We start from the raw sequence: 21869 nt of genomic DNA on the forward strand, positions 1-21869 counted from the left end.
GGCAATAAGATTGCTGATATACGGTAGTTTGGCACTAAGTATGCTGATTTATTTCCAATATACGGTTTTAAGTTAATGCTTATGGTTACTTGGGCATATCACCCAAATATATTTATTGTATGTTTGTCGACTATTGGGATTTATTGCCCCTTTTATGACTATTTAGACTACTGTGATAATCATTTAATGCAACGTACCGCATTTTGCACTGTTAATCTGACACTAGAGTGGCTTTTAGTTTGATCTACTAATGAGTAGGACTTCTTTTTCCTTCTTCCCCTTCTTTTTCACTTCATTTTCTTTGAGCGAAATCGTGTGCGAGATTCGACTGTGATAATCGTGTAAATCTGGATAGTCTAAATAGGGACAAATGTAGCAATAATTCTCAGATTTTTTTCTCGGTTTGATCAGTCTATGCCACACAGACACATCGGGTAACAGTTTGGAAAAAGTTGCACACAAGTTGCCAATCTAAACGCACCTTAATGAGCTAGCCTCGTATATTTAATAGCGTTTTTATTTTTTAACCTGGGTTAGCTCCAATCGGACCACTGAATAAACAAACATTTTCGGGAGAAAAAACCAACGTTTTCGGGTTGTCAATGCATTGCTTATAGCGGGGTTGAAACTGTGAAAATAACTAGACCGAACCTGTTGTCTAAAAAGCGCAACTCAGAGCGAAACTAGATTCAATCTGAATGAAAACCAAATGTTTTGACAGTCGTTTGATTGGAACATGGGTGAACCTACGTTGGACCTAAGCAAAAACAAAAACGGTAAAGTCGTGAGCTAGGTCGTGGGTTTTAATTTAGTATTGAATTTCATTGATCTCATGATGCCTAACATTTAAGGCAATTTCTGATTAAATCACACTTCAAGGCTAACTGAAAATCTACAAATATTTGACAGGTGAAGAAATTTAGAATAAAACATAGCTCTGCGGTGATAAGCAGACACATTTAAACTTTGTATGAATGGTACTTAAAATCCGCAAAACGGTGGTACGCAGCCACATTCATGCAGCTTCAACTTTTACCAAGTCTTTTACCGTGTCTTTTACTGATCCATCAGGAGCGCCAAATAAAAATATTGGTTTGAATTGAAAATTTAAATTGAATTCCAATAAATTTTAATCAGTTTTTCGTATATTCGCTAGATTTTCGGTAAAGTTTCATTAGCGAAGTATAAACTTTTCGATATTTTGTGCTACTTAAACCTTATTGTTCTTTAACAACCATCTTTGTGAATTCACAAATTTATATTCCAAGATTTCTGGCATCTCAAGTCGCAATATTTATACGGCGAGCAAAAAAGAATCTCACTGCTCTTCGCTCGCTCTTGATTCAAAAACACTTTATTGACACAGACTGCTTACTTGTTCGACGCTTTGATTAAACTCCGTTGCCGCAAACCGTTTGGCTGTACAGGAACCAAACCAAGACCATAATGCTAACAATAAAAACTCCCTTTCCCGCACTTCACATACACTCACGACTCGCGGCCGTGGGGGAGCCCACTCTATTTTTTTGGATCTGTTTCTGTTTCATTTCATTCGTGTGGTTTCCTTCGTAGAGTTCGGTTGGATGTTGTGTCGCTGGTGGAGTTTCAACGTTCAACTGGTTTTTGCTTGTTGCTGGCAAACCAGCATAAATTAGAACTAGTTTCACTGTGTTTTTTTTTACAACTTACAAGCCTTATTATTCATCGTTGATTCGTTTACGACCGACTCATCGATCTTCATCGGTGGTTTCCGGTTTTTTACCTTCCCCGAACCGAGCGCAATTGTGTTCTGAAAAGCAGATAAGACCACAACAAAAGCACTGCACGGCCAACGCAAACAAAAACTGGTCGCTGATGTTGACGATTGGTTTGCTGATCGGTCGAGAGAAAGTGAACGAACGAAATCGATTTTCGGTCAGGTTTCCTGTGATGTTTTTCGAGTGAGAAGAAGACCAGCGAGCGATCACTTCAAGTGATCGAAGATCGAACACATAGGTATAGTGCCCTTTAAAATTGCCGATCTTCATCGGTTTGCTAGAGGCTAGTAGTGTGAAGCAGCGTACCGGTTGGCCCGCGGAGGATATACCTATGTGCCAATGAATGGTGTGTGAATCCTGTGTGGGTGATGCTCAGTTCACATGCCGCGACGAAGTGATTTCTATGAATATTCAAATCGTCAAATAAATTTGCATAATTTAAACGGCTGTAGCCGCGGCGGCAAGAGTGTGTGCAGTTAATTGGAGATTCCGAGGAGGTAACAGAGATGTTTTTGTGTATCGAAAGTGTCTTGGTCTGACGATCTATGGTCTTAGGTTCTAAGTGCTAAGAAAAGTTGTTCTGTTTTTATGATACCTGCCCTGCATATCAGTTGGCATATCTAGTGTGGATTTGAAAGCGGTTCTCATAACTTCAAGGTAACTTCAAGAGATTCCACTTGGTAAGTAATATTAAGGTCATTGCTTTCGCTCATTTTTTATTATAAGGAAAATCTCGGAGTCTGTCGGTCGGAGTGATACACATTTGAGATAGAAATTTACACATCTTAAAAAGAAGTTATTTGACTGCTGATAACCGTACATAGGAGTTCATTGTTTATGTTATACCACTTCTACTGATAGAATTTATATTCGATGAAATAAAACTTGGTTTGGCCATCATTGAGTGGTAACCCAAGAATCATTTTTATATATAACACATAGGTTGAGAAGCGCTTGTTTGACAGGTAAATCATGGGAAAATTAAGGAGGCTAATTTTGCTTAAATAGCATAGGGCTGTGACTGCTACCATGCGGCACATTGGGGAGGTCGATAGGGGACGATTCGGTTCTTCTTAGAAATCAATACATTTTATCATTTTAAATCTAAGCTCAGTATTTCTTAAAGAGAATTAACAGCTAACACCGGTTGAATATAGAAACTGCTTTTAAAAAATCCAACCCTAAGTATTTCAGTTACTTACGAAGGTGTGCCATAGAAGCTGATGGGTATGATTGAATGTTTTGAGCAAATGTACGTACAACGTACATATAGGCAACGGTTGTTTGTTCAAGCTCTAGTACATAGAAGTGGAGCTGCTATTCAGCATCAAGCTCGCAACGAGATACGGGGAGAGACATTTACCTTTTCCTGCTTATTACACTACAATTGATCGGTCCGCGGGATGCCGGGATCTTGGGCTTTCTGACCTGAAACTTGTTATTCATTTGGCGTTTGGTCAAGAATAACGGTTTCGTTCGACTCTCGTGCTGTTCACAGTCTGCAGCTTTTTTTGTCTTCCTTGGAAGAAATAGGGTAGCAAACCAACTATGAAGATGTTTTTTTGTATGAATGGGTACAGCCTGTTGAACCAGAGCGTGTCTCTTACTTTATTCGAAAGTTATTTGTACAGGATTGTGTTGTAGAAGGTTGCGAAACGATATCATTATATAGCTTGTAAAACCAAAGTCAGAAATTAGCAATCAAACTATGTCAACAAAACCAAGAATGCTTTAGTTTCAAATTTGAGCAATATAAAACAGTCTGTGGTGCTTGAAACTTCTTCTAAAATAATTCTTTGAAATGCGGAGGAAACACTCGCATAATCGAAGACACACACTCTTGTTGAACAAACTCTAGGTTTTGTTTTCTTTACCTCCTTCTTCTAAAGACCAGAAGTGAGCAATCTAAGAAACACCCTCTTCCTTGCATAAGGTTATCAAAGCACTCCCACCTTTGCTGATGAAATCATGAACGAATATTATTTGCTTTTCTTTTTCAGCTGTTTAAATGACCAGAAAAAGATTAGACGATAGGGTTTTCGTTGCCGTTGTTGTTGTTCACTCACCTATTATCGGTTTATGGTCATCGTTAAGTAGAGGAGTAGAGGCGAGAGGTCTTGACGTCGTTTGAGCGGCCAGACCATTTGTCCGTTTACGAAAAAGCGTTCGCGTCTCTAACCCCAATTGGGGGCAGTATATTCGGCAATCACTTGATGATTTTGCTTCCTCGTTTTCAATCAAACGTTGTGAACGTTTTTTTTTCGTTTTCTTTCTCTTCTATCAACGAGGAAATTTATCTTCTTGCGCCATGCTTTCGAACGTTTTGAACATGTTGCTTATTCAATCTTATAAAATGTTCAATTCATTTATTAGCTCAGTACTTTTCAATCGTTTTTCTTATCCGCTTAGTAGGCTGCATCGTTTGATACTGGTTTTGAAAAGTGGGCTGTAGAAACAGATCTGCAAAGTAGAGGTTGACCAATGCTCAAATTATTTGTTGTACAATAAGCAAGTCTATCGGTATTTGTCCGTCGATTTGTTTGTTCGATTTTATTGTACCGTAAAACGGGGATAGCATTGATCAAATGGACCATTCGCATATATAAGTGAAATAAACAACTTCTGCCAGAACTGATCAATGTTACCACCAAAGATCAATGTTACCCTGTTTTACGGTAATAATATTTAGATGTAGCATAATAAGATAATCTTGGAAAATATAGTTTAAAATTGTTCGATTATCTGTAAGCGTACTAGATAATTGGAGGTTAAATAAACATCCTAGACAGTTTTCTCCTATACGCCTTGGAAAGATAATATTTAAAGTAAAATATTCTTTATTCTCTCCATATTAAAAGAATAAATATAATAAAGATATGTGGTTACGAAAATCAGCTTCGTTGCGGCATTTAACATGGTACCATAAAAGCCACTGTTTACCATTCGTCGTCGTCAGCAACCTAGGGCCATGGTGGTTCGTGCTGTTTTAGCAGTCGTCTCCATTCAACTCGATCTTGGGCCACTCGTCGCCAATTTCCAAGTCGTCTGAGAAGTCTCCAATCACCTGGCGACCTGGTCGAGCCATTTTGCACGTTGAATCCCCCTGTTCCTGCTGCCGGTGGGGTTGTTGAAAAGAACTACTTTTGCCAGGATCCATACAACGTGTCTGGCCTACCGTAGCCTACCGGCTTTCGCCAGATGTACGATGGGAATCTCTCCAAGCAGTGTATTTGGCTCGCAATTCATACGCCTCTGCCACTCTCCGCTTTCGCTTTTACTCCCAAATATGATCTGCAATACCTTCCGCTCGAACACAGCAAGCGCTCGAAGGTCCTCCGTCAGCAGTGTCACGACTTCAAGTCTATAAATAACTACCGGTCTAATAAGGGTTTTGTATATTGTCAGCTTCATACGGTGGTGTATGCTTCTTGATCGTAGCGTTTTGCGAATTTCCGTGACGAATGCGCCGCTGGATCACCTTTCTAGTGCGGATGTTCGCGGTCACCAGCGATCATCGTCGTCAACGGTTACTGTCCGTGGGAGGCACGCGTTTCATGTATTTAGTCTTTGATGCATTTATTCTAGCCCAATCCTCCTAGACTCCGCTTTCAGTCTGGTGTAGGTTGCCTCCGCCGTCGCAAAGTTCCTGGCTATGATATCAAAGTCATTTGAAATGTCTAGGAGTTGGCTACTTTTGGTGAAAATCGTGCCTCTCGTTTCGATACCCGCTCGTCGGATCACCTCGTCAAGAGCGATGTTTAACGGCATACAGAATAAGCCGTCACCTTGTTTCACCCTTCGCTGCGTCTCGAAGGAATTCGAGAGTGTCCCCGAAGTGCGCACGAAACGCATCACTCGATTCAATGTAGCTCTGGTCAGTCGCATCAGTTTGTCCGGAAAACCGTCTTCGTGCGTTATGTGCCAGAGCTGGTCTCAATCGATTTCATCGTATGCTGCTTTTAAAATTAATAAGGACTTGATGCGTGGACAAGTTTGGATGTTTTCTACACAGATGGCTAAAAAATGGACAATTCAGTTGGAACATGAATAACTGGCCCAGGAATAGATGTCAATTACTATGCCCTTACCAAAACACCAGGATTCCTGCTTCCAGAATCCTGAAAATTTCATAGTAAAGTCCTAATTCATAGTAAAGGCCATGTCTGGTTCTATAAGTATTCTTTTTTTAAGTATTAAGGCTTACTTACTTACTTATCCTGGTGCAAGGTTCTTTAGAATTTCACCTTTTTAACAATGTTCCGCCAACAAACTTGTGACTCCCACACTTTTCAGGTAATACTCCACTAGGTCTAACCATCGACCACGCTGTGCACTTCTGCGTCTGGTACTAAACGGATTCAAGGTGAAAACCATTTTTGCGGGTTTGTTGGCATTCTCACAACGTGTTCCGCTCATTGTACCCTTACAGCTTTAGCAACTTTGTGGATACTGGATTCGGCGAAGAGCTACGCCAGCTCGTGGTTCATCTTTCATCTTCACATTCAAAAACGGCCAATGCATTCAAGTCCCCGTCATGCATTGTCCACGTTTCGTGTCCGTAGAGGAGTACCGGTCTTATTAGCGTTTTGTATATAGTACATTACATTTGGTACGGTGTGAAACATACCAGACCTTAAGGTCTTGTGAAGTTCGTCTCCGTGGTAAGCATGACTTCAGGCAAGAATACGTCTGCGTATTTCTCTGCTGCAGTTGTTATCTGACGTCAAACGGCCCGAGGTATACCAATTCATCCACCACCTCGAACTCGTCCCCGTCGACTACCACACTGCTTCCCGTTTCAGCATGGTTGGTATTCACCTTTCACTGCTGCACGTTTCAGTTTGGTATACTGCTCAACGACCGCCTGGAACGTCCATTCAACAGTGTCCATGTTGTCAGCGAATCAGAGAAATTAGCTAGATTTATTGAAAATCGTGCCCCGCAGGTTAAAACCTGCACGTTTCATAACACCATCTAGCGAGATGTTGAACAAGCGACAGAAAATACCATCGCCTTGTCGAAGTCCCCTGCATGTTTCAAACGGGCTTGATAACGCGCCCGATATCCTCACACAGTACTGCACACCATCCATCGTGACCTTAATCAGTTTTGTCAGCTTCCCGGAAAAGCCGTTTTCGTCCATAATTTTCCATAGCACTTCACGGTCGATAGTATCGTAAATGGCCTTGAAATCTATAAATAGGCAGTGCGTAGGGACTTGATATTCGTGACACTTTTGAAGTATCTGTCGCAGCACAAAGATTTAGTCCGTTGACCAAACTCGTGACTTTAGTCATGACCTTGAAATGCGGTCAGGCATATATTAATATTTTTTTTGAAACGATGATTTCTACAATTGATGAAGGGACGGTAAGGGAAAGTAATGAAGAAGGATTTTTTCGGGAATGAAGGGGAAAAGTGGAAAGGAAGGGGGGGGTAATAGGTAGCTATGGTTAACAAGTTGTCGTTGTGACCTTCCAGCATTGGACAAAAGATAGGAGTCACAACGACAACTTGTTAACCATAGCTACCTATTACCCCCCCCCCCTTCCTTACCACCCTTCCCCTTCATTCCCGAAAAAATCCTTCTTCATTACTTTCCCTTACCGTCCCTTCATCAATTGTAGAAATCATCGTTTCAAAAAAATATTTAGTCCGTTGTCGATCGCCCGTCCACAAACCCAGCTTGATAATTTCCTACGAGTCTACTTCCTAGTGCCGAGAGACGCTGAAAGATGATCTGAAAAAGTACTTTATAGATGGCGTTGAGAGAGGCAATCGCTCGATAGTTCTCACACCCTAACTTGTCGCCCTTGTATTTTGGGTATATTACTTCCTCCCTCCACTTCTCTGGTAGCTGTTCTGTTTCCCAGATCCTGACTATCAGCCGGTCCAGACAGGTAGCCAACCTATTCGGATCCATCATCCAGCGGAACTTATGCTAGCAGCGACGCCATCTTTACCAGCTCCCTTGTTGTTCTTGAGCTGCTTAATGGTTTCGATCACTTCACCTATTGTGGGGGTCACTGTCATCCGCCGTACTGCTGTAGTCATTACTCCTGTTGCCTAGACATTCCATCATCGAGCCATTCATATGCTCATTGTAGTGCTGCTTCCATCTTTCGATCACCCCACATTCATCCGACGAAATCTCTCCGTCTTTATCCCGACATGTTTCGGCTCGCGGCACCAAGCCTTTGCGGGATATATGAACTTTCTTGTAGAAGTTCTTATAGAATTTACACGTTTCCTAAAAACGATACAGCTGTTCCATGTTCTCGCACTCCGTTTGTTCCAGGCGGCGCTTCTTATTCCAGTAAAACTGGGTTTGCTGTCTTTGCAAGGCATGTTGAACAAATCTTCTGCAAAATTCCTCAACACGATTCCTTTACGAGGAACACCCGAGGTTCTGCGTGAATCTTTTCTGTTCGTTCTGTTCGCTGATACGCTTGCAGGACTCGGATCGTCTCATCGTCTCAATTCGTTATACCTGCGCTCTTCTGTGGCTTACCTGCTTTTGCTTTGAACATGAAGTTGAAAGTATGGGAATGTACGAAAGTGGAATCAAAATTGGTATTACACGTTCATTGCTAGGGAGACGAAACGGTTTATTTCTGCAAACATTTCAGTGACTCACAAAATTCTGGAGCTATCGAAGAAAGATCTAACCATTTATAGTAGTCTTATAATAGGACGTCGTCCGCGTCGCTATCATTTGAGGTATGTTGGAATGTTTCAAGATGATATGTCTCTTCTGCGGCACAGTTAAAGAAGCCTCGGAACACTTACGCCAATGGCAATTCTGAATAAACGACAAAAGCTCTGCGACAGAGGGTTATTACAATCCTGAAGGGCGACTCCCAGAACATTAGCGCACTTCCTCCAAAGTGCATCAACGGGCTGGACCAACGCAATTAGTCAAGCAATGACGATCGATTCTGATAGTGGTGTGTCATCTTGACAACATAGCTATAATAAAATTACAATCACTATTACACTAGATCATACAAATGGTCACGGTGATGAAAATATTCAACATGAGAAAAGTATACTCGATATTGAAAGTTATTGCGGGATTGCGAGTTCCGCAAAGATTTTTAAAAAATTATCTATCCACCTTTTTGCGTGCCAAATGGCGGCTAGGGGATACAATCTTTCGTAAATATTCGCATACCTTTTGCAACTCTGCTCAAGGCAAATTGACATTTTCACATCTTAACGAATTCGTTTTTTCACTAACACTGTGAATTCAAGTCCCAATGGTATAAACTCGCCTAATTTCGAAATACCATCTGGCCTGCCGCTGGTGCCTTAGATGTTTGTTCTATCCGTTAGCAAGCTATACTGCCGTCTAAACTCCTCTAAGATAAGCTGTGCTCTTCAGGATGAAGATTTTTAACGGTGGCGTATATAAAATGTCGACCAACATTTGAAAGGGGCGGATAAGCCAACTGTCAAACAGAACGAGTAAGAGTTATTTTTTGCTGGAGCAGCATAGGAAAATGAACTCTCACTCGTTCTGTTTGACAGTTGGCTTATCCGCCCCTTTCAAATGTTAGTCGACAAATGGTATGCAAGTTAACGTCATAAAATATTGTGTCACGTTTTTTGGTTTCTTGAACAAAAATTACAGTTTAATGCAGACCAGAGTATCAGCATATATGAGTTTACAGCCAGCCGAGATAATAAAGCAGACGTCCTTGAAAAATAAAAAAAAAAACAATAATGGACTCAGTTTGCTTCCATGGAGTACACTATACAAACTTATAAAAAGCTGTATGACATTTCTGATTGAATCAATTTTACTGAGGATGGACAGGATGGGTGAAGTTTGATTGAAAAATTGTAGAAAATAAGTGATAAATTAAATTAAATTAAATTAAATGGAATGAAAAATGGTTAAAACACTAAAACAATCGATATTTGATCAGGTTGACACACAAAACGAAAACAGCATCAATTAAATATGGTTTGACCTTAACATTCCCTCGATTTTATCTCTGCTCACGTCAATTTTGAACGCCCAGTTACAAGAAAAGTTAATCATTATCCAACCGTTAATTTTATTTGCCGTTCTATTGATAAAAGGTAAAAGATCAAATTTTTTAAGAAAGACACCTGCATAAACGTCCATAAAGGATCAGAATAAACCCAAATAATACACTCTCTAAACAAATTGCCGTGAAATCGGTTATCTGGGACTTAAGTGAAAGCATAATTTTTTTTGGAATATTCGACCTGCGCGTTATGTGCATTCCTCTAGTACTGCAAATTGATGAATCAAATGAAAAATACAACTTTTTGACACAATTCAAGCAACAACAGTAAGTGAGATCGGAAACGGTTAATTAAACTGTCACTTGTCATGTGGAAAATTCATTATGTTCCATATTCTACGAGGAACAAATGTTACCCACCAACGACGTTATGTCGTTAGGTTGACACTGTTTTCGACAGTCGCTATCCGGTTCCAGTTCCATGCGACAGATGACTAACGAGTCTGTCGACCGTCGTGTCCCACACCGCCATTCGATCCCATCCCCACAGATGTAACTTGGTCCCATCCAGGTTTTAGCTGGATGTATTCGGGAGTGCTTCTTTGATCGAACCTCAAGATCATCACTACCATCGAGCTCACTCGATCTGAGAGATTCACGCGTCGGCCTGAGGTGGACCCATTTTTAGTTCCTTTCTGCTTTATAACATCAATTATATTGTTAATGCCAATTATTTATTACAACATAAAGCTACCGCAACATTCCTCATCTATTCTTAGATTATGCATTAAATATGCACCTTTTAAGTATAGTTGAATCACATTAAAGTTTTCCATTCAACTTAATGCCATCTTATCAAAGAGGCGCTCATTCACGCGGTCTATTGCAATGCTAATTTGATACCGCTTTTATGTTGCTTTTATACTGGAGCATTATTTTGAAATTATTTGATGCATTGTGTACGCAGGTTTTGACTGTTGATCTCAAGAGTTTATGCTTTTGTGTGCTCTTTTAAGTGTGCGTCCATTAATTCGATTTAATGTAGGTTGTGGTTAATGAAAACGTAGAGATTTTCAACGCACAATAGAGATGCAAAGCGAGGAATTTTTTTTCTTGAATTGTGTGCATTTATTGAGTACACCAGCATTAAATTTAATAATGATAATGAAACTTCAGCGAATAAAAAAACTTCACTGCAAAGCAGTGGTGACCTAACCCAGCTCTTTGAAATCATCAAATGAACCATTTGACGATACGGTTGGGCCCGAAACGTATTCTGTTGATCTAAAATTACCACCATGATCAATATGCAGACAGATGCGCTGCTAGATGGTGTTTAACGAAGGAAGATGAACTGCTCCCAAGGGGATCCCGTCGTCCGTCGGTAGGGTGCAACGTAGCTTGTCGCTCACACGCACTCTTGCATCGTATTTCAACCGTAGACCGGACAATGATCCAATTTAACTGTAAACTTCTGCTAAGCTAAACAGCTATGTAGTTCGACCACGCTAGCAGCGTTTTAAAATTTTGGTCAGCGTTCATTCGACATCAGATCACAGTTCCCGGTGTTGAAATTCAATCTCCTCTTGAGTAGATCGGCAAGGAGACCCCAATCGGGAGATTAGTATTTTATGGTTTGTTATTTTTTCGAACACATCGATTGGCTGTATGGCATTAACAGCGAGTGTATTATACCAGCCGTCTGGAGGGATCAAATGGATCAAATCGAGATGAACGTTTTCCATTAAGTCGGGACTTGATCTTGTCGTCGATCATCCTTGATATCACGGTAGGCACAGGCAGTAAAAATGAAGCCAAATCAGCACAATCACGGTGGTGGCAGCTTCGATGGTCGCTTCTTGCTCAATCGCTTCCGGGCTGTTGCTCATTTCACAGGTCATAATCATCAATGACACGATCGATCGCATCCGTCTATATGTACAAAGAGAGATGGTGATGTGTCAGCCGGCTGGTGCTAGCTGCTAGGTGCCAGCAAAAGCAATCGTAATTATCTCTGTCAATGTATTGGTGCGTTCGTCATGTGCTAAATGAGTTGGTGCTTGTTTGTTTAATTAAGACTTGCTAATCCACAACTCGGTTTTTATCACATCATCAGCTAGATTCAGCTTTGCGACTGCAATGCCGGTGACAGGGGAACTCCCATGCGGCCTTGGAAGTGGAGATTGACAAACCAGACTCTTGCTTTCATCATGAACTTGTGCGGTTTTTCATGTGCACGGGGAACCTTACTCATTATTTAGCCTCGATTCGAACAGATTCGAAGAAATGATCGTGAGTGTTTCATGAGGAGAGAAAACAAAAACAATATCGTCGATCAACCAATGATTAATAGTTGAGAGAAATTCAAAAGTGGTTCATTTGGGGCGCGTTTGTCAAATTGTAATATAAAAGCCAAACGATAATCATTACTCTAGTATTTTTCAAGAAAACTGTCTAAGCGAAAAAAAATCCTGGACCTGAACGGGAATTCAACCCGATTCTGCTGCTACCGGGAATCTTAGCCGACCGCTAACGCTAACCATAGACCCACGGGGATCACAAATTGCCTGGAGTTGAGAACAGACTTGTTAAATGACACATTCCAGTGTTATGAGACACCACGAGCAACCGTGTTTTTAAGCAAATTTTTTTCTTATTTCACGAACAGTACCTATTCCGAACTTGATTCAAACATTCGCAAAACTCTGCTTTGTTCGAAGCTTTTCACGGCCGACAAGTTCCGAAGTTATGGATCTTTTAAAAATGAAACGATAGATCAAACAGTAGCTACAGATAATGCGGATTGAAGTATCACGCTTACTAGGCATCTTGTGAGCTTCAAATTGTCTCATCGGCTAGGACTGTTTGCTAGCGTGCTCAGTGCTGAAAAAGCTCGAGAACTAGTGCAATATCACTTGGATTTCGGAAAAAATTCTACGGAACTGTCTGTTTGTAGCCTTAAGCCTGAAGGAGTAAAAACATGCCAGTCTCAAACGGAGTGCTTAGGGAATCTTTTCCCTACTGTGCCATGTGGGGCTCTGGTACGGTCGAACTTTGTTGCCCCTTGCATCACTTGGGAACAACATAGAAGTTCTGTCCCATTTCCAATTTTTTTGGAGATTACATCAAGAGTTTTCTGGTCAACATTGTTGACTTCGCTTACAATTTTCTGTTCATTTTGTGTTGGTGATTGGTTTTGCATATACTCCGTTAGCCAAATAGTTAGAGTTGCCCGAATAAATCTTAAACACAAGCGGGCAGCTAATTTGTATTTATATGAAAAACTTTTTAATGGCTCTGTCATCATCGCATTGGCACAGATGCATGCCTCATCTCTGAGTTGACTACTCGAGGTATTTGTGCAGTCACAAAAGATCTCGTCGTGGATGATGTCCACAGGCGCTACGTCTACTGTCCTACATACTTATCACATAAAGAACCGTCTCCAAGCGACGATTTCAGAAATGTGGTGAGATAATCTAATGGACTTCCGCTCATTGTAGGCAGTGATGCCAGTGCCCATCACATCATTTGGTGTAGCTCGCAGCTCGGATATCAATCTGAGGGGCTCTGATTTGATGGAAAGTAGTACCAATCTGAGAATATTCTACATTGGTAATCGTATAACTTTTATACGAGCTGGTAGAGAGGAAGTTTTTTTTTTTGAAACGATGATTCTACAATTGATGAAGGGACGGTAAGGGAAAGTATGAAGAAGGATTTTTTTTTCTGGGAATGAAGGGGAAGGGTGGAAAGGAAGGGGGGGGGGTAATAGGTAGCTATGCTTAACAAGTTGTCGTTGTGACTCCTATCTTTTGTCCAATGCTGGAAGCTGCATGGGTCGAACCAAGCTGTAATCATTGCAGCTTCCAGCATTGGACAAAAGATAGGAGTCACAACGACAACTTGTTAAGCATAGCTACCTATTACCCCCCCCCCCCTTTCCTTTCCACCCTTCCCCTTCATTCCCAGAAAAAAAAATCCTTCTTCATACTTTCCCTTACCGTCCCTTCATCAATTGTAGAATCATCGTTTCAAAAAAAAAAATATTTATATATGCCTGACCGCATTTCAAGGTCATGACTAAAGTCACGAGTTTGGTCAAGAGAGGAAGTGTTATCTCTGCTCCACCTCCAACAGAATCAGTCATGAGCTGACACAATGGCACGTTTCAAATGAGGCATCAATATCTGATCATTGCTTCACATGTTTTGATCATTTGAGCGTCTCCTTGAATGCTGCAACTCTCCGCAATTCGAGATTTTCCGACTAGGAACTCTTTGAGAAGAACTCGCGACGAAATTTCAAGGATTCGAACCGACGATTGAGTCATTAATCGATATGTATGTGGTTGTAAATGTCAATACAGCTTTGCGAAAGCTATATGAGGTAGCTATAAACTATTAAGATGACTAGAGGAACTCTCATCTCGCGAATCTAAAGAAGTGACGCAGGAGAGCCTAGAATAGATGTTGTAGAGATGGCGTGGACACTTTCAAGTAGGTCCAGAATGTCTATGCAAAAGGTCTACGCTATTCTGCAGGCACGAGCTGGCACAGGTTCTGCAGCAACGTTTCCAGTTTCGGCGAGACAAGTCGGGTTAATAAAATGCTGTCAAATTCGAAGGATTATCAGGTTAATAACATTCGAAATTCGAACGGCGAACGCTGTACCAACGACAATAAAATCCTAGATTGTCTTTTTTATAGTCACTCCAGGCTGTGTAGAACCTGAGGTTCGAAACGATCCAGAAATGGTTTAGGTGATTTAGACTCATGGGCTTTCGCTTGGAGACTTGTCACATCTGAAGGGATTGAGTGGGCTGTGAACAGCTTCTGTCCATACAAATCTCCTGCAACAGATACTCTATTCTCTTGCAGAAAGGATTCAAATACTTCAAACATTCTGAAAAAATGTTTATGTGTGGTATTGCTATTGGTTACATCCCAACTCAAGCGTGAAATAACCATTAAGTTTATTCCTAAAAAAGGTGGACGAGCGACATACGAGCAAGCCAAAAGTTTTAAACCAATCAGACTAACGACTTGCTTATAGCAGAATTTGTTTATTCAATCCGGGTTGGAACTGGACGAATTTTATCTGTCAGATAGGAGCAAATGAACACAAAAAATTCATCCAGTTCCAATCCGGATTGAATAAACAAATTCGCTATTAAATCACTTGAGCGGATTGTTGAGCACCACATCCGCGAGCTTAGTAGAAATTCCTTTTCATTCAGCACAACATGCTTATCAAAGTGGCAAGTCTACCACCTCATTGCATGATGGCGTAAATACAATTGGGGTTGCTTTTTCATGAAATTAATCTTGCTTAGGAACTTTTTTGGATATTGAAGGCGCGTTTGATAATGCACACTTAAATAAAGCAGCCGAATGTTCGGTAAATCTTCCACATGATTGTATAACATTTCGCCGAATACCATTTCGTGGAAAACCAATTCGCGGATGACCATAACGCGGAATATACTGTTTCGCGGAAAACCATTTCGCGGAAAACATTTTCGCGTAAAGTACCATTTCGCGGAAAACATTTTTGCGGAAATTACTATTTCGCGGAAAAAATTTTCGCCGAAAGTACTATTTGGCGGAGAACCACCGCTCATTCAGTTTGGAAGCCGCAAAAAGCGGCTTCGCCGCTCTGTATTCAACGAAAGTTAAATCGATGCGAGGACTAGGGAAAACTAACTAGAGGTCAGCAGACCTAGGAAAACGAATAGACCTAGACAGATGTGATCTCTGCGGGGGGGCTGCCCCCCCGCAGTGGCCGGCGCTTCCGACGGCGGGTTACCGGCGAACACTCGCCGTTGCCTGCGGCCGGCTCGCCCTGAATCATCTAGGAAACGTTTGCTACTAACATGGTTTTCCGCGAAACAATATTTTCCGCCAAATGGTTTTCCGCGAAATGGTTCTTTCCGCCAAACAGTTTTCCGCGGAATAGTCCTTTCCGCGAAAGGGTTTTCGGCGTTTTGGTACTTTCCGCGAAATAGTACTTTCCGCGAAAATGTTTTCCGCGAAATGGTATTCCGCGAAACGGTACTCCGCGATATGGTCTTCGGCGAAATGTTATACAACCCTTCCACATCCATTTTGGAGACCGCTCGTCTTCACAATGTAGGGTTTATTTCTAATTCCCGTCGTAGTAAGTAAAGCCATTCTAATTTTCATCATTTGTTGGATGGGTTTAATGAATACTCCAAAAGTTCTTGTGCTGATTTGACTAAAAAACACTTACCTTCCGATCCGTGAACTTTGAAAATACTGAAAAGCGATTATTATTCTATAATATAGAAATTACGCAACTGACTTTATTTCTTAAATTCGTCGTACCGTTTTAAAATCCGTCCATCAAAATTTTTCATCGTCCAAACTAAAAATCACAACGATGTTTACGAAGCTAACGCGCTTGTATTTTTGTAGGACGGCATGACAAATGTTATTCTGCAAAATTTCTGCAGGTCGAACAAATTTTCCTAGCTGTAGAATAACGACAATGCCTTGCGTGAGTTATTTTCATTTATGAATGACGGAAATTGAAACGATTAGTCGACATTTTCTTCTTCGTCGCACGAAAAAACGTAGGAAATTTGCCTGGTAGGACTTCTTTAATGATAAAAAGCATTTAAATAGATCTCAGCTCACTTTGATTGATCGCGTATGATAAACAACAAACTAAAATATTAGGGAATAACTAGTTTTGCATTGTGTGTCATAAAAATGCTGATATTTTTAATAATTAGTGTTGGATAGGACCGGAATAGGCAATTACGACGAAGTAGCAACATACCCTACCTCCAAAAATCATTAAGCGGATAGAACAAATATTTAGCAACATAGTTGCTTTTTCTTCGTAACAGGCAAGTAAGCATTTGGAAACAAAGTGTTTGAGAATGTTCACAAGGTGGCGTTCTCTCGCCTCTTTCATGGAACCTTGTGGTGGATAGTCTATTGAGAAGACTCAATATTCTAGGCTATCCGTCGTATGGTTTTGCAGATGACTATCTCATCCCAATAATTGAAATGTGTAGTGTATAAGCACATTATTTGACATAATGCAGCAGGCTCTACCCATTGAGGAAACGTGGTGCCGAGAATCTGGACTGTCGGTAAATCCGAGTAAAATAAGTAGAAACACGGATGGAGCTTGCGCTCTGCGGTTTTATGGTTCGAATATTGATGCTGTGGACGAGGTGAAGCCAGTAAACCATTTGGTTTGTATATCTCGATTGCAACTGAGGTATACGAAATCATATCTGAACGAAAAAGTTATATTTCACGCCATATAAGAACATATATGTACCAAAGTGGAGGCGATATACGTGCGAAAATTTGCGAACTATTTGTAATTCTATTTTGCGCAGTTTTTATAACACGCAACTAAATACTCCTGAATATATGATATAATATAAGATATAATCAAATATTGCAATTGTCTATCCTGTTTTATAATTCACAGTCATGAATTGTATATGAAGACACGCACGACTGCAAAACAACTTATTGTTCACTTCGATTTGACATACTCTAATCATTATACAATTTCAATGTTAAATTAACATGAAAACGATTTAATGTAAACTTTCTATTACGATTTTGTGTTATCTGGGCATAGGGTTGATTCTCAATTCCAAGCTTGAGTGGTCCACAAATATTTGCAATTGGCAACTCTTGGGGGCTTAAACCACTCTGGGCACTGATGTGTGCTTATCGACTACACGCGATTGGCCTTTGGAAGCCTGTGTACAGTTCCATTGGTCATACTTGATTGTGGTCGCTGCTGCTGAGTCGATTATTGCTGATAACAAGTTTGCTCTGGCTTCTAGCGATGCAATGCTTTGATGACGATGTGTACTTTTCCGTATAGGACTTTCTCAAGTGACTTTCCTCCTAGAGAGGAGTGGATGTCAGGCTACATGGAAAGGGAAATTTCTGACTATGTGGGCTGTTATACCGATGGTTCCTTGTACGACGGTCGCGCGGGTGTTGGTGTTTACTACCGTGAGCTGAGCTGGAATTGGAGGAATCCTATTCGTTGGGTAGTTACTGCACCGTTTTTCAAGCTGAAGTCTTTGCAGTTATGTGTGGAGCTCAGTTTGCACTTCAGAAAGAACTGATAGGCAAGATTATCTACTTCTGTTCTGATAGTCAAGCCGCTATAAAAGCACTTTGTGCGGCTAATTCAAAATCTAAAGCAGTCATCGCCTGCTATACTTACTCAGAAGAACTAACCGTTCTGTATGCCGTTCATCTGGTTCGCTGGTATAACCGGAAATGAATTGGCTGATGAACTAGCAAGATCTGGAGCAGAAAAGTAAATTTTCTATAGCTTTTTGGCAGTATTCACTTCCCAGCAGCGCAATACCGAATAAAATAATATTTGTTGCTTTTGATCGTAGTTTTCAGGCCGATTCCTGATGTTCGACAAAAAGGAATCAGCAGGTGTTACTTTCTCAATCTTCTTACCGATACAATGCCGAATGTAAGGAATGTAAGGAAATGTACCGAATGTAAGGAAAAATTTTGTAGCTTCTAGTCCCCTCCGTGCATATTACTTTTTATGTGGTTTCAAAATGAGAGAAAATGTCAGTTTCTGTCGTCCCAAAATGAGTTCAGTTATAAATGCGAGGTCTGAAGTTGTAGCAGCTCGATAATATTTTACTGAAAAGGAATTAGCGATTGTCGCTGTGTCAAAATTTCGAGTCCAGGAAATAATTGTTTTTTTTATTTATTGGGCTCTTAATCAAATCTTATCCTAAATTAAATCTACGCAATCTCTGCGCGAACAAGTGTGACGGTTCACCGAAGTCAAATAATTCCTCTACGTTTGAAAAGGTTCCGATACATTCAGTTATCGGTTCGCTATATCTAAACGCAGTCCTCTGAAACTACATTAGCACTAGCCTCGTCGACCGTAATGATCGTTGAGACTCGCGGAAATGATGGATGATGGATAGCAAGTTTGGGGAGTCGATTTCGCTATTGATAGTTTAATCACAAATATCGCCTGTTGCATCTTGCATCTGTGTTCAAGTAAGAAAAGCAAAGAAGCCACAAAATTCTCCGTTGTATACGTTCAATCCGCAGATTTCAAATAAATTGCTTAGGATACCAAACCAGACTACAAATTTCCAGTAGTGGACCCTAGTACGTCCAGTGCAGAACAATGATTTAAGACAGTGAGGATCCTTAAATTTCCGACTGATGAAACTTGTCGAGATGCTTGGGAGATATTCAAAATATAATTAAACGTCAGTTTGATGTCCAGCAGGACGACAAGGTCACGAACTCGGCCCACTTTGCGTGACTTAATACCATCGACGGTATAACATTATATGATTGGGTTTTTAATGAGGTGAAAACTTCTTAGTTCACGTTTGGCTATGATTACAATGAGCCAGTTCCGTTTGCACCTGTCAGTTAATAAATCAAGTAATTCTTGCAAGCCCTGTTAGTCGTCGATGTTTTCTATCGAAGCAAACTAACGCTACCGCCGAGGTACATATGAGTTCAGTCATTCAACTGTTGGGAACCCAGTCAGTATTTTCATATGTATAATTAGATTGCAAATAAGAGTTACGTGCTGATATGTATCCAACAAAATCGTATTCGACACGCAAAAGCCGCTTATTCGTGCCATTTTGGAGGCGATATACACACTGAGGAATAATCTTCAGCGATACACTTATATAGGTATTTCAATACGATAGGATCCGATTAAGCGCGACAAGCTTCAACCAGCTATACGACTTTGTGCTGAAAATCGTATGTTTGTCAGCTACTAGCATTATAAACGATAGAATATCAACTTGTGCGCACTTTATAAGGCTTTATTTACGAAAACGAGTTAAGAGATATTTACGATAATTTTCGTACATTGATATACGAGTTGGTGTTGGCTGGGAAGCACCAAGCTAAGACAGTTTCCGTAATACCGGTGACCCCCGCTAATTTGAACGATTCCTCATGCAAACTAACAACTGATGAACTGATCGCCCTGCTCTTTGTCATTGTTTTGGTGGTTTGATTTAGTTGGCAGTTGCAAGCAACGAATATTCCATTCTCCGATTAAATTTCTATCAGAATCGTTGGGTAAACGGAATGTGATTGAGTTGGGATTGGGTAAACACGCTCGAAAAGTACAAACAGGTCAGATTTATGTGCATTGTCTCAATAAGCATGACATAAGCAAATGATGTCATGTTGATTATGACATTTGAACCATTTTTAAATTGCACGTTGAAATATAGTTCTTAGTGGCGATTGTAACCATATCGGTAGCTATGTTGATCAGATGTGAATTCTCCAAATTGGTCGGAACATGAACAATCGCGATTTCAGCCTCGCAGTTAGAGGCAGGAAACGAAGAATCTTGCAAACAGCTTACAGTTTTATGGAGATGTGGCAGCACAAAAGATCGTTTAGACTCTAAACTTTAGAAAGACTATTAGTTTTGTCAGTATTACTTGAACCACAATCGCAAATAACAAATCAAAGATTTTATACACGTCTTTATCCTATTTGCCTTTGTGATTGCGGTCGAAGTAAGATGGGTCGGCAAATCAGATAGCCTAAAACGAGCCATTAGTGTTCGAGTCGGTCCAAACGGTCCATCAGAGCCGTAATGCAAAAAAAAACGAGAAAACTTCGAATAATGACGCTTGGTCGGTCGTACATTTACGTCGGCTGTGGGATAACGGTGAAATAATCACTATAAACGTTTGCACAGTTTGTGGTGAAAGTGACTAATTCAAAGGCTCTTCGCGGGCAGTAATTCTTTATCACTACCGATCGTTTGGGCTATGAAATTTTATCTTTGATGAGATTTATAAAGGTACTTTGAGTACGTTAGGAAAAAGTGCGCCATAATGTGTTTTATATGTGCGTTGCACTTGGTGAAACAGCGATTTGAAATTGAGAAGACTATTGCGGTTTCGATCGAATCACCATTTACACAGGATGTCATTGTTTCACTTGCTTTTTGTAAAGTAATAGAAAAGGCTGAGATGAGTAAATTATATCCGATCACTAAGGGTTTAAAAATCGAACAGTTTTGAAAAAAGTTAGAAATGATTACAGGCTGCATTAGGTTGTAAAACCTTCAATACCATATGGGAAAGGCAACAGAAAAACAAATGTTGCAAATCTTGTGAGACATTTCATTATACATTTTCCACCTGATCCATCCGTTCAAAAGTGCATATCACAAATAACCGGACACGGACAACGTGAGTCGTAAGTTTACTTTCTCTCTCGTACGTAGTTTTTCATGATGTGACCATTCTCTATTAGGCAAAGCAACGGATTCATGCTGGAATTGTTTCTGTTCACAATTCAGAATACCTTTTCTCAGGTACGAGAATAGAAAGAAATACAGAATAAACGTCACCATTTAATGTTTTACTCCACACTTTGTAAAGTTCAATGCATTTTGCTGGCTTGAAACAGCATGAAATATAGAGATAATAAAACAAAACAGAAAAACTGCAATAATGAAGCATCTAATATAATTACTGGTGTTTGTTTTTCCTTCAATCTTATTCGTGTTGTCGAGTGAGATAGCCATACTACATCTTAACTTTACATAAGAAAATCTTCTACAGGCCACATGTTCGCGCATAGCGCAGCCATGCTTAACACCGGCTGTGGGGTGCATTTTTGCTGCATTTTTATGCAAATTAGTCGGTCTGAGCGACGAATTTGGTCGATAAATAGTGCAGCCAAAGGAGCATTTCCCAAGCAACAACACGAAGCGAAGGCATTTTCATGGTGAACAAAGTTGTTGTTATTTTTTTTAATGTTGCCTGCTTGGTGCGACCGAGCGAGAATTCTTCAACAAATGAGGCGCAGTTGCGAAAGCCCCTTCTGTCTCGAGAGTGCTCGCGAGTGGATGCATCTAGTTTCGCTAAGAGCTGGAGTGTGTTTTGATCAGAAACTTTTAAAATATATGTTTTGCTCGCTTGTAGCAAACGACATACATGGGATTCTGGGACGGACAACTAAAGCGTGAATGGTCCCATAGAAATAAATCCTTTGAAATGGATAAGTTTAGCTGAAGCGTAGATTCGGACTGTTGTTTGTTGTTGTTCTGGGAGGAATTT

At 40.5% G+C, this 21869-nt stretch overlaps 1 long non-coding RNA gene across 1 annotated transcript in view; it reads left to right on the forward strand.

The window, feature by feature from the left end:
- Positions 1–1584: 1584 nt before the first annotated feature.
- Positions 1585–21869, forward strand: part of LOC128742025 (uncharacterized) — an 82715-nt gene continuing 62430 nt past the window's right edge. The window contains exon 1 of the long non-coding RNA XR_008412244.1: positions 1585–2437. This is a non-coding gene — a long non-coding RNA (uncharacterized LOC128742025). The remainder of the gene's footprint in view (positions 2438–21869) is intronic.

This window comes from Sabethes cyaneus, chromosome 3, assembly GCF_943734655.1.
Source record: "Sabethes cyaneus chromosome 3, idSabCyanKW18_F2, whole genome shotgun sequence".
Classification (NCBI taxonomy): Eukaryota; Metazoa; Arthropoda; class Insecta; order Diptera; family Culicidae; genus Sabethes; species Sabethes cyaneus.